The sequence below is a fragment of the Bos grunniens genome, chromosome 15, assembly GCF_055505025.1.
Source record: "Bos grunniens cultivar Pamir isolate PY7600 chromosome 15, Bosgru_T2T1.0, whole genome shotgun sequence".
Classification (NCBI taxonomy): domain Eukaryota; kingdom Metazoa; phylum Chordata; class Mammalia; order Artiodactyla; family Bovidae; genus Bos; species Bos grunniens.
In genome coordinates, this window is record NC_141179.1 from 60,086,242 (window position 1) to 60,100,598 (window position 14,357).

The 14,357-nt window shown below is 38.5% G+C and overlaps 1 long non-coding RNA gene across 2 annotated transcripts in view; it reads left to right on the forward strand.

Moving 5' to 3' along the window:
* The window catches only part of LOC147358353 (uncharacterized), a 387,433-nt gene that overhangs the window by 346,194 nt on the left and 26,882 nt on the right, over window positions 1-14,357 (forward strand). The window contains exon 4 of one of the 2 annotated variants that reach the window (XR_015141614.1): window positions 8,092-8,352. The exons of the other annotated variant lie outside the window; for it this stretch is intronic. This is a non-coding gene — a long non-coding RNA (uncharacterized LOC147358353). Of the gene's footprint in view, window positions 1-8,091; window positions 8,353-14,357 lie in introns of those variants that run through there. 2 annotated transcript variants of the gene reach the window in all.

A 14,357-nucleotide genomic window follows, 5' to 3' on the forward strand; every position in this document is an offset into this window, starting at 1 on the left:
CATGACCACTGGAAAAACCATAGCCTTGACTAGATGGACCTTTGTTGGCAAAGTAATGTCTCTGCTTGTGAATATGCTATCTAGGTTGGTCATAACTTTCCTTCCAAGGAGTAAGTGTCTTTTAATTTCATGGCTGCAGTCACTATCTGCAGTGATTTTGGAGCCCCCAAAAATAAAGTCAGCCACTGTTCCCACTGTTTCCCCATCTATTTCCCATGAAGTGATGGGACCAGATGCCATGATCTTCGTTTTCTGAATGTTGAGCTTTAAGCCAACTTTTTCACTCACTGCTTTCACTTTCATCAAGAAGCTTTTTAGTTCCTCTTCACTTTCTGCCATAAGGGTGGTGTCATCTGCATATCTGAGGTTATTGATATTTCTCCCGGCAATCTTGATTCCAGCTTGTGTTTCTTCCAGTCCAGCGTTTCTCATGATGTACTCTGCATATAAGTTAAATAAGCAGGGTGACAATATACAGCCTTGATGTACTCCTTTTCCTATTTGGAACCAGTCTGTTGTTCCATGTCCAATTCTAACTGTTGCTTCCTCACCTGCATACAAATTTCTCAAGGGGCAGATCAGGTCGTCTGGTATTCCCATGTCTTTCAGAATTTTCCACAGTTTATTGTGATCCACACAGTCAAAGGCTTTGGCATAGTCAATAAGGCAGAAATAGATGTTTTTCTGGAACTCTCTTGCTTTTTCCATGAACCAGTGGTTGTTGGCAATTTGATCTCTTGTTCCTCTGCCTTTTCTAAAACCACCTTGAATCCAATTCAGTTCAGTCCTTGCTTCTTCAGTTTTGGTGCTGTCCAACCAAAGTGGTATTTTTTAAGTGGAAGATCATCTCACCTCCCTGTGGAAAACAACCATTTTCCCTGTTATTGGGATAGATAATTCACTTGCCCTGTATATTTCTGGCATGAAAGTTTAGCTCTTAGGGAGAAAACATGAAATCAGGTCCTCTAGGGAAATATCAAACAGATGCTTTCCCAGTTATCATTTTAACCATTGGCTCAAGCAGACCCTTATTCATAACCCATTTGTACTGACAATGATAATTATCATAAAAAATAAAGGAATAATCGATAATTCACAGTATGCCAGGAAATATGCTAATGTATGTTACATATATGACTTAATTTCATTTTCAAACAACACTATGAGGAGATTCCATTATTATCAGCTCTGTTTTGCAGACTATGATAATAAATATGGAGGACTTAAGTGACTTGGCTCTACACAACTGATGATATTAGAACCAGGATTTTAGTACAGATGGTGACTCCACAGTCCACACACTTAATAACTCCCCAGTTCTCTCTTGCAGTGTCATTCTTTCTAGTGATGCTGTAGACCTTGCTCTCTTGCAGGCCTATGGCTGTTATGTCTTCAAGTGTTGTATTTAAACTGTTTCTGTATGTTCATCCTAGGTTGATTTTTCTTTGTAAATAGAGAATCCAGAAGATATTTACAAGGCGGTGGTGATTAGAATAATAGAGAAGGTTGGGTTTTTTAGATCACAATATTCATCACAAAAGACATTTATTGACCACATGCCAAGCATTGTAGTAGGAACAACAAATAAATTTGCACAAATTCAGTGATTCTTAGAGGTAAATGGCAGTATACTCACTTTAAAATCAGGAAATTCGTCTTAGGTTCAGTGATTTACCCAAGCTCACAGAAATAATCAGAGGATGAAAATGAAATTTGTACATAGATCTGTCTACATACTAAATCCATCATATTCGTACTATATTACATAGGAGTGTTTTGAAAAGATGGCACTGAAGAAGTTTGAAATTGTGAAAAATTCAGTAGATGGTTTCTGAGAAATAGCTCTAATAGTGGCGATATCAATGACTTGTTTCATGGATGTCATTGGAAGAAGAACAGATAGTACTGCTTTTCTGAGAAAGCTGATCCTATCGCTTTGTAGCCTTGCTATCCAACCAGGCAGTGATGGTTAGTGAGGATTCTTTACCACATGTGTTTGCTGTGTATTTTCATTCTACTTTTTATTTGCCTACTATAATGCATCTTACTGGATCTTCTTAAAGATATCTATCAGAAGTAGACAATATTCCTCAATTCAAGGGGTGGTTATGTGCTAGCCATGGGTAGTGAGATTTTCACAAGACTCAAAGCATGAGACAGAAATAAACATATGTGCTTTGGCTCCAGGAATATCTAAAAGAAAATTTTGCTTCCAGAAGTTAATACATAGCTCCAGGCGGGACCCTCAATGCCTTGAGTCTCAGCTTTCTCATGTGTACAACAGGATGATGTCTACGTCATGGGCTGTGCTGAGGATTAAATAAGGGATCTTAGTATGGCACCTAGACTATAGCAGGAATGAAATAAATGTCCTCATTTTCCTTGTTTTTTTACAGAGAATATAATACAGATAGGAAATAAGACAATTCCAAAATCATTGTAATGATTCATAAAAAAGGTCAAAATCATGGCATGGACTGAGGTAGTGAAGATCTGGGACAGCCAAAATTAAATAAATTAATAAATAAATATTTTTTTAAAAAGCAGAAACAGTAGAAAGGGCATTCCAAGTGAGGACTTCCAGGAGGAAGAGTATGAGGAGAGGAAAAGATGGGAGGAATTGTTGAGGTGATGGCAGGAGCCAGATTGTAAAAGGCCTTACATTCCCCTCTGAGAAGTTTAACTTAATTCACTGGATAAAAGAAGGGCATCTAGAGTTTCAGTGAGAAGATTAGTACACTTGAAACACTGCTTTAAGAATATTACTCTGGCATTTGCCTGTTGACTAAGCAGAAGGCAAAGGAAACAGAGACATTGGGCCCCTCGGAGGAGACAGATGGAAGAAAGTCTATGGAGGGGAAACTTATTAAGCCTTTGAGGCGGGAATAAAGTTCTACCCATGACCTACAGGTCATTTTTCCAGTAGGGAAAGCTATCCAGTGTTTCCTTTACAGCTTTTACCCCTTCCCAGTTTGTGTTATACCAAGGATGTCAATGGCTCTAGCTGGTTTCATTCAGTGGCACTGACATCTGCCTATTTTGAAGTCTGAAAAGGAAAAACATTCTCCAGCATGCTGTAAGCAGAGAGATTGCTTATGTCCAGGCGGATGGCTGCCAGGAGATCTTAGAAGGCAGTAGTTTTCCCTGATCAAGTTGCTGTACATCAGAGTTTGGGTATGACATACTTCTAAACTCAGTTTTTTTTTTTTTTTTGATTGTTGCTGCTGTTAATGTTGTTTGGGGTTTTGTGGGTATCAAAGAAATGATTCAATTTGGATGTCTTGACTCATGCTAATTCCATAGGAAATTGATGTATAAATGTCTCTTTAATTTACAAGAAAAATATAGCTGAGAGCAGAGCTCCAGACTGGTCAATATTGATTGGGTAGGAGGATGTTTTAGAATTTAGGTAGGGAAGTTTTAGAATTCTCCAGGCAATGAGACCCCCTGTGGGAACTGAAGATACCATCCTTCTTGCAGCTCACACATAGATACTTTATTATGACCCCACCTACACACCCTTAGGTCCATCTTTGAGTCAGAAACCAGTGATTCAGAAACAGAAATTGAGCATGTACTTCATGCTGGAGTGTCAGCTTTGGTGGCAGCCACATCCAGTGTCGAAAGGCAGCGATTTTCAGGTTACTGTCTATGCCCTGTATCAGCACTGTGGGCACTGAGAGCTGGGGGCCTGCCATGAGGCAGTGGCAGCAGTACTGTCTTAACTGGATTCATTTTGCAGTGTAACTTTGTCCACCCTGCCTGCAGAGCCACCACCCAGCCATAAGGCTGTGTCTAAATATAGTTATTCCTCTACATATGCTTATATGGGAAATGTAAGTAAATAAAGGATTAAAGAGTGTCTCTGTAACATCCAGATTTTTTACCTCCAGAGAAATTGGGAATTCATGCAGTTCTGAAGCTTGAGTAAACTTCTAGAAATAATTGCTTACAATTCAGGTCATACCTTCTAGAAAGTGAATTCCAGCAGGATAAAGGACCATACCTTATTTAATCTGTCTTTATCCTTACCTGATGCAGTCAGTAACAGGCATTTGGCACATACTCAATAAATGCATTTTGAATGAATAGACCATTTAGTTCTTGCAAGGTAAGTACCTGGCAAAATACTTTGCCAGGCTCTGTCTATTTCCTCCAACATGTCCGGTATACCTCAGTAACTCATCAGGTTAATGTTCGTTTTCCATTGATCTTATATATGACCGCAGAACTCTTCTCAACATAAAATCACCTGGAGTAGGCATGAAGATGAAACAATTTGCCATTTCTGAAATGTGCCAAATTCAGTGTTGTCCATAGAGATGAGAAAACTGAGGTATAAAAAGTTAACTATTTTAAGAAAGATCATTAATAGCTGGTTTGTGGCAGAATCAGGAATAAAATTCCAACTTTAGAGTCTAAAACTAGCATTTTCCCACTTTTCCACACTTCCTATTCATTTTTAAAACATCTGACTAATCAAGAATGTTTTGTTTTTGAGGAAACTAAAGAATTAATGTATTTAATGGAAGAACTAAGTGAAATAGGGGTTGAAGAAGCCATGTATCTTAATTAAAACAATGCAGCAAGACACTACAATGCTACATGTTGTGTTGCTATGAAAATTGTCATAAAGCAGTCATTAGAGGGGAATCTCATTAAACAAAAACTCCGAATTGTCCTTAGACCAGTAATGGGGAAGTTTATTATAATAGGAACTGTATAAAATTTGCTAATGAATTTAAATATCTAAACCAACATTGGATGTTAAAGAAACTGCAGTATTTTCCAGTGATTTTTACAATTTTAATTTTTACCAAGTGTACAGTTCCCTTTCTCTAGTATCTGACAGCACTTTTCTGATAACCATTCTTGTACCATATGTCCTTGGCTGTTATTGATTGGAGAAATGATAGACACTTGAGGGAATCTGGGCCAATCATATGTTAGAGTCTTGGGAGTTTGATCTCTGAATAAAAGTTGGGAGTTGAGTTGAATAGAGTTTTAGAAAGAATATCCTTAGAACTTTCTCGTGGATTCTCTCAGGGTATCTAGTTCTCCATCTTTTCTGAGACCTATTTGCTCTACTTTTTTTAATTACATGATATCCCTAACAATAAATTCCGTTTCCCCCCTTAAACTTCCTTAAATAATTTCATCATTTATTCTTTTCTCAAAACAAGTAAAAATAGCTCATACATTAAAAATAGTTTACCTGCTTGATTTTTATCCCATTCGTCTTGTGTTTCCTACTCATCAAGTTTACTTTTTGTTTTTTCCTATCTTCTTAATGTGGACTTTTCTGGGATCAGTCATTGGACCCCTTCTCTTTTATATCCAAACTTGCTTTTTTAGTAGTGTTATCTAGTCTCATGATTTTAAATACCATCTATATGCAGATGATTCCAAAATTTAAATCTACACTCCAGACCTCTTCCCTCACCACCAGACTTATAAATCCAAATCTTAGTTCATCCACTCAGATGTCCAACAGGAATGTCAAGCTTACCATGTCCAAAACCAAACCCTTAGCCTACTTTTCACCATTCTTTTAGTCCAGTTAATAGTACCTCCACTTGCTTGAAGACATCCTTGATGCCACCCTTCCTAAACCCCACATGTCAACAAACTCTTTGCACCTAAACCTTCAAAATATGCCCCAAATGTGATGACTTCTCACCAATTTCACTGTCTTTACCCTTCTTACTTAGTTTTGCCAACAGTCTGTTTCCATCCTTGTTTCTCTTTGGGCTGTGCTCATCAAAGCAGCTGGGATGATGTTCTGTTACAAATACAGCGACATCATGTGAGAGCAATGAAGCCAAATTCTTCATGCTGTTTTGTCCAGCTCAGTACCTGACCAACATTGCCTCTTTGACCCTGTCTTTTCCCAGATCCTCCTTCCTACCTCTATTCCAGATTTGCTAGTTTCTTTGCTCCTGAACATGGCCAGGCATTCTTCTATTCAGAAAAGGTGTAAATGCTGTTTCCTCTGCCTAAATACTCTCTTTCCAGCTGAACAATTTGCTTCTCTCTTTCTCAGTAAAGTTTGGTGACTATCCTATTTATATTGCAACCTTCCTCTATAGCCCAGGAGTTCCCTGTTTCCTTGTTTTATGTTTCTCTGTAACTTTACCAGCTTCTACCATATTACAGACAACGAAGATCATGGCATCTGGTCCCATCACTTCATGGGAAATAGATGGGGAAAAAGTGGAAATAGTGTCAGACTTTATTTTTTTGGGCTCCAAAATCACTGCAGATGGTGATTGCAGCCATGAAATTAAAAGATGCTTATTCCTTGGAAGGAAAGTTATAACCAACCTAGATAGCATATTCAAAAGCAGAGACATTACTTTGCCAACAAAGGTCCGTCTAGTCAAGGCTATGGTTTTTCCAGTGGTCATGTATGGATGTGAAAGTTGGACTGTGAAGAAAGCTAAGCACCAAAGAATTGATGCTTTTGAACTGTGGTGTTGGAGAAGACTCTTGAGAGTCCCTTGGACTGCAAGGAGATCCAACCAGTCCATTCTGAAGGAGATCAGCCCTGGGTGTTCTTTGGAAGGACTGATGCTAAAGCTGAAACTCCAGTACTTTGGCCCATTCATGCGAAGAGTTGACTCATTGGAAAAGACTCTGATGCTGGGAGGGATTGGGGGCAGGATGAGAAGGGGACGACAGAGGATGAGATGGCTGGATGGCATCACCTACTCAACGGACGTGAGTTTGAGTGAACTCTGGGAGATGGTGATGGTCAGGGAGGCCTGGCGTGCTGCAATTCATCAGGTCGCAAAGAGTCAGACACAACTGAGCGACTGAACTGACTGAACTGACCATATTACATATTTTAGGTATTATCAGACTTCCCACAAGAATAAAAGCTCTAAAGAGGCAGGAATTTTGCTTACTTTTTTTCCATTGCTATATCTCCATTTCTTATGACTGAGTTACTAACTGATATTTTCTGTTATCAAAAGTTATGACATTTCTTGTTTTGGTCCCACTATATTAGCAGTGACCACAGGCAAGTAGAGGTCAAGATTTCTATAAAGAATTTAAAAGCTCAGTTTTATCTCACTAGCCCACCCTGACATTGCCTCAATTTAGCTGAGGAAAGGTAAGCTTATTTTAAGTGTTACAGGATATAGGCAGAACAGGGACTTAAGACCAACAGACCCAGATTCCTGTTTTTGTCTCCATGTCAAGTTTCTGGCCATCAACTTTGTCATTTAGCCTCTTCAAGCTTCAGATTTCTATTCTATAAAATAGAATTAAAATCACCCATTTTTAAAAATTTCAGAATTAGTGATTATTTTTAAGGTCTGATCCATTGTCTGATACGCAATAGATATTCACTTAATAAATGGTGACAATATTGGTAGAAGTATTGGAATTTTACTTCCTGGTAGTAAGTCAGAATTTTAAAAAATATGTGTCTAAGGTTGCAGTTTTTGTACTAGGGCCTGGGGAGACAAGAGTGACTGTTGAATCTCATGTGACCAAGAGCATTCTCTGGGCCTGACTTCATTCAGTTCTTAGATATGCATTTCCTAGATGAGTAATTTTGGGTAAATATTCATTCTGGGCCTCAGTTTCCTCATTTTGAAAAGAAGTAAAAATAGACTTCTGCCTCTTTGAGTTGCTAAGGATAAAATGAATAATTGTGAATAGAATACAGTAAGTCCCCTATATATGACCCTTCAAGTTGAGCAGTTTCAAAGATGTGAACGTGCATTTCCATGCCCCGTCATGTTAGTTCACATGCCCAGTGTACCTTATCATGTGTGTGCATCCTCTACAAGTTGTGATTTTGTGTATTTTACCCTACAGTACTGGGCTTCCCAGGTGGCTCAGTGGTAAAGAATCTGTCTGCCAATGCAGGAGACATAAGAAGCACGGGTTTTATCCCGGGGTTGGGAAGATTCCCTGGAAAAGGGTGTGACAACCCACTCCAGTGTTCTTGCCTGCAGAATCCCATGGACAAAGCAGCCTAGTGGGCTACAGTCCATAGGGTCGCACAGAGTCAGACATGACTGAAGGGACTTAGGATGCTCGTTTCTGTATACAGTAATATAGTATCTTTATTTCAAGCCCAGGATATTCAGAAGCAAACATAAAAGCAGCAGTGATGGAGCAGATACTGAATGTCAGGAGTGAGTGAAATAGAAGCTTGCCCTCCAACTCCTGTTGCTGACAATCCTTCAGCTCTACCATCTCCCACCTCCTTTTCTGCTTACAGTCAGTAATTCTTGCCTGTTCACTCGATGCCAGCTCCTGTATGCCCGCTGTTGTACTGTACTACTGTACTTTTCAAGGTACTGTACTATAAGATTAAAAACATTTATTTTTGTATTTGTTTACTTTTTATGTATTATTTGTGTGAAAAGTATTATAAACAAACCTATTACAGTACAGTGCTATATAGCTGATTGTGTTAGTTGGGTACCTAGGCTAACTTTGTTGGACTTATGAACATGCCCTCAGAATGGAACTTGTTCATCTGTAGAGGACTTACTGCATTTAGAATGGTGCAGGAGATATTGTAAGCGTTCAGGAGACATCAACTATTATTAATAACAGAATGCCTGAAATCATGTTGGTTTTGCACTTGATAGTAAAACTAGCCATTAGCCCATCATAGGCCCTTAATAAGTATTAATAAGGTAAAGCTATTAATTAACTCTTATGCTTTAAAGCATCCCATATTTATAAATACACAAGCTTGCATTCTTTTGCCAAATTAAACATATACTCAAGAGTATATACTGAGTAGTGACTTAGGGGACCTACAAGTAGATGACTTGCTTTTTTCTTAGCAGGTTCACAGAGACCATGATTTAATGCACATCTCTGGAAAAATGATCACAGATTACCTGTCAGGGCTCTTTGGGGTTGCATGAGAAGAGTAAACTCATGAAATAGTCAAGCATGCTCATGCCCAGGGTTCACTGTACACCAAAGCAGTGGCCATCCTTTATCACTGCTTTGTGTGGCCTGATACATGTGTGATAACTGGCGTTTTCTCCCTCAGCTTTTCCAGCCTTATCATTCCACCAGAAATAATCTGTTTGAAAAGATGACAAACAATAGGCCATGGAATAAATTATCATAAATAAATGAAATCAACAAGACATGATGAGTGTTAATAATAAGGCCCCAGTTAGCTTTGATATTAGATGAAGCAGCATCCAGAATATGCAGGCAATGGACTAGGGCATCTCTCTTGTTTCTCAGAAATGAAGGCAGCTCATGTCAGGCGTTTACTGGCATTAGATACCTTCTTGCAGGAAAAAAGTATCAAATGTAGCCAGCGTATTCACACTTGTACTACTTCCTTATGAAAAAAATCCATAGCCCTCTTAAGAAATAAAATTAATATTAAATATTCCATTGGCTGAATCCCATGCAGACACTAATGGGAATCTGAAAAGAGCTTAGCTTTTGGTAAGCAGTCTTCAATGATTTTTTTTCTTTTCATAATATTAAAAAAAATATGGATCTGGTTCTCACTTCTTTCACCTCTATGAATCTATCCTATACTCTTTGAATATACACTTGCATATTTAGATAGTTTAACGAAAAAAATGGGCAATATAGCCCAGTTCTCCTAAAAGCTTCCTTGTCCAGCTTCATAGGCAGCCATAATATAAATGAAAGCAAATGTCAATATCAAATAAGAAAGCCAATGTAATGGTATCGTTTGCCAACTTCATCTCTAATCTCTTCTGGTCTGCAAGTCCACTTAATTATTTGATGTTCCTCTTTGTATTTATTTCATCAATATTATTGCATATTATCATTAATTATCCATTATAATAAATTAATAATTAATAATAATGAAGGCACAACCAAATAGCACTGGTGCTGTCTGAGCTTGTTACCACTTTGATACCCCATTCTTTATGCTGTTCTTGTACCTAACCAGACTTTCTGACTTTTCTTCCTCAATGGCTTTAAGCCCTTCAGTATAAATCTAGCAATGATACCTAGTGCATTTCATCCTTTCTCTGATGGATATTTCTCTAATTAATCAAATATTCATTTGAATTATCTTTCTGTTATCTTGTGTTACAAGCAGCCATACTCAAGTTAATGTCACCTACTGATTGCATGAACATAATTTTCATGCTATTAATGAGGTCACTGGTAAGGATAAAATAATTATCTCTGTTCTAAAAGTGCTTCCTTCTAAAGAAGATTCATAGAATAATCCTTTAGACTCAATTGTCATTTATGCAACACCCACTTTTCATCATCAAAACAAAATTGAACCAACCTTTATCAATGTCCTCATGAACTGATCATCTTGCTCATGTGCACCTGTCAAAATTGTAGCATACTCCTATTGGAAAAACAAATTATTTTATCAAGCTGGGTAATTGACTCTCTCGTGATAGTAAATTTAGCAATACCCCAAAGGTCAAATCAGGAAAGTAAATACAGTTAATATTATATTGTGTAAGAAACAGCCAACAGAACTATATAGGGTTAGGCAGAAAGTGAGCTGTTTTGGCAATGTACACAGTCAAACTCAAGTCAGAGGCAGTGAAATATATTCTGCTTTAGTGATGGAAACTGCAAAAATCACACATTAAAGGATATAGCTACTGGGTAGGTGAAGAAGCAGGACCGTGGATCTAATCTAGTAAGAGAGATAAGTTGAGTGATAATGAGCACAATCAGACTGCAAGACAGTGAGGAGTAAATGGGAGGGACTTAGAGATGCTGAATGTAGATGACATGCTTTATAAGACCACAGATTACCAGAGTTAGAAGGAAACATGGGTCAAGTAGAACCTCCGCTTATAGGCTTCATTTCTTTGTGCAGGAGCCTCAGAAAGTAATCTTCATGTCTCTTCCTGGATGCCTGGATTGACAAGAAATTTACCACCTTTCCTGTTTACTACAGCTTATATTCTGAGAAATCTACATTCCTCATATCCCTTTTACAATTCTTCACGAAATAAGTCTGACATATGTTTCTGGCACTGCTTGGTGTTAGTTCTGCTCTTCATGTCAATGCAGAATAAGACCATTTTTTCATTTGAAAGATCATATGCTAACTGTTTAAAATCAACTACCATGCTTTGTATTTTCAAAATAGCTCACTTTCCACCTTCATATCTCGGTTGGTAAATCATCTGCCTGCAATGCAGGAGACCTGGGTTCAATTCCTGGGTGGGGAAGATCCACTGGAGAAGGAAATGGCAACCCACTCCAGTATTCTTGCCTGGAGAATCCCATGGACAGAGGAGCCTGGCAGGCTACTGTCCATGGGATCGCAAGAGTCAGACACAACTTAGCAACTAAACTACCACCATCACCTTTTAGACTTCATTAGTTGAGTGAAGAGCTTTTAGGAAAGTTAAGGCTAGCAATGCACAGCATCCTAATATGCCCCAAATACATAATTAAGTAAGCTGGTTTGTTCTACATGATAGATACTAGCCACTGTGGCTATTAAAATTAACTGTAATTAAGTTTTGGTTCATCAGTTATAGTATCTACATTTAAACATTTTTTGAATTTAATTTTATTATTTATTCTTCTGTGCCAGGTCTTAGTCATGACACATGGGATCTTCCATCTTCATTGTGTCATATGGGATATTTTAGTTGCAGCATGTGGGATCAGGAATTGAACCTGGGCCCCTTGCACTGGGAACTCAGAGTCTTAGTCAGTGGACCAACAGAGAAGTTCCCATGGTGTCTACATTTTAACTGCTCAGTTAGCTGCATGTGGCTAATGGGTACCTTTTTGGATAGTTCAGAGTGTATTTCCATTGGTGCAGAAAGTGCTATCAGACAGCAATGGCAGAGCAATCTAGCAAAATCCCACTAAATGTTTTAGAGAACTCAGTTGCACTATTTGCTACCATCCTGGACTAAAACATACTGAGACTGTTCAAAATGTAAGAAGACCATCGGATCCCTAACTTCTTCGAAGCAGGAAGTTGCTCAGCCTCAGAAATGTACAGTCTTTCAAGGCTCTCTTCACAAGTAGCACAGGAAGTGTAATAGAAAAGAAGGGTGCTTCAGAGGTCAGAGCCATGGAGAACAATGTGCAGGGGATTCACGCCCAGAGAGAGAATTAGTGACTAATAAACCTCCCCTACCCAAGAGGAGACAGTTCTGCACAGTGTGAGTTTAGAGCTGCAGTGTTCACCAAGCTGCCATCTCATTTCTCCTTTTGAATGGGAGTGCTCTTGCTCTTACCTTGCCCCTGGTTTCACCATTGTGTGTTGATCTGTGTAGGGTAGATAACTTGTCTTTTAGATAGTGTCTTTAGATCATGGGAAGTCACGTTTGACCGTGATATATCAGAGCACAATATCCTACATGGTTAGATGAATATTTTGTGGTTTCTGAGATGAGACTCAGGGTATTTTGCATGTGAGAGGGATATGAGTAATTGCAGTAGGGAAGGCAGATGGCAACAGATTACTTTATTGGCCCTGATAATTATTCCTTTTCTGTGTCCAGGTCTTCGCTCTGTGACTCGTTTTTATAACTAAGAAAGCAGAGTACCTTTCCTTTTTCTTTGACTTAGGATTCAACCATGGCTTTGGCCAGTGAAATGTTACTGAATGTGATAGGACCAAATACTTGAACAAGCTCATGTGACTGGGTTTATCTTCTTGACCCCTAAGAGATCCATGAAAATAATGTTTCTGGACTAGCTTGGTAGTTCCAGGAAGTGGATGAGCAGATATGAATGGCTCCAGCTGAATTCAGGCTAGATGAGCTGATGTTCTAGCAATATCCAGAAAAGTGAGAATAAATGATTGTGATTTTAAGCCTCCTGTTTGGGAATTGTCATGTTGCATTTATGTGTCCATTGCAGACTGGTGAAAGTCACAGTGATCTCTTGTCTATTAAACTTAGCAGCACTTCTAAATTTTGTCACTCTGATCACTTCTTGTAACTTGATTTCCATGACCCACTTGTTTTTCACCTGCCTGCTGTTACGGTTGCTCTTTCTTAACTTTCCTTTGTGGGAATTATTTTCTCTGTTTCTTCTCCAAATCCAGGTTTTGTCCACCCTTAGCTTTGTTCTTTTTGTACTTCATGTACTGTTCTTGGTGATGCATCTGTTTCCTTGACGTAATTCTCTTCTTCTGACTTATCATGCCCAGATCTCTGTGTCCCACCATGATCTCTTTGTGCCCTACAATTTTTAACCATTGATGGGCTACTTAAGCATGCTTGAATCACTGGATTTGTCTAAACACATGTTCCTTGTTTTCATCCTTAAGTAGATACCACTTCCTGTGTACCTGGGTGACTTGAATCCTCCTTTCCCTCACTTCCCACGTCTGATGAACTGCAAAGTCCTGTCAGTTCTATCTTTTTATATATTTTATTTGCATTCACTTCATTTAAACCCTCTAGCTTCTATATTCTTCTAGGGCCCTATTATCACTTGTCTAGATTTCCACAGCTTCCTTTTAACTGTTTTTCATTCTTCCAGTTTTGTATTTATTCAAGTCATTCATTTCACTGCTATTAAGGCTGTTTATATTAATGAGGGTTCTTTGGTGGAAAGAAAGAGAAAGCATCTCTGACTAACTTAATAAAAAAGATGATACATTGGAAAGAATTAGAAAGATATGTGAATGTTTAAAGATAGGTATTTTTATTAATTTTATTTTATTTTTAAACTTTACAATATTGTATTGGTTTTGCCAAATATCGAAATGAATCTGCCACAGGTATACATGTGTTCCCCATCCTGAACCCTCCTCCCTCCTCCCTCTCCGTACCATCGCTCTGGGTCGTCCCAGTGCACCAGCCCCAAGCATCCAGTATTGTGCATTGAATCTGGACTGGTGACTTGTTATATATATGATATTATACATGTTTCAATGCCATTCTCCCAAATCACCCTCTCCCTTTCCCACAGAGTCCAAAAGACTGTTCTATACATCAGTGTCTCTTTTGCTGTCTCATATACAGGGTTATTGTTACCATCTTTCTAAATTCCATATATATGCGTTAGTATACTGTATTGGTGTTTTTCTTTCTGGCTTACTTCACTCCGTATAATAGGCTCCAGTTTCATCCACCTCATTAGAACTAATTCAAATGAATTCTTTTTAGTGGCTGAGTAATACTCCATTGTGTATATGTACCACCACTTTCTTATCCATTCATCTGCTGATGGACATCTAGGTTGCTTCCATGTCCTGGCTATTATAAACAGTGCTGCGATGAACATTGGGGTACACGTGTCTCTTTCCCTTCTGGTTTCCTCAGTGTGTATGCCCAGCAGTGGGATTGCTGGATCATAAGGCAGTTCTATTTCCAGTTTTTTTAAGGAATCTCCACACTGTTCTCCATAATGGCTGTACTAGTTTG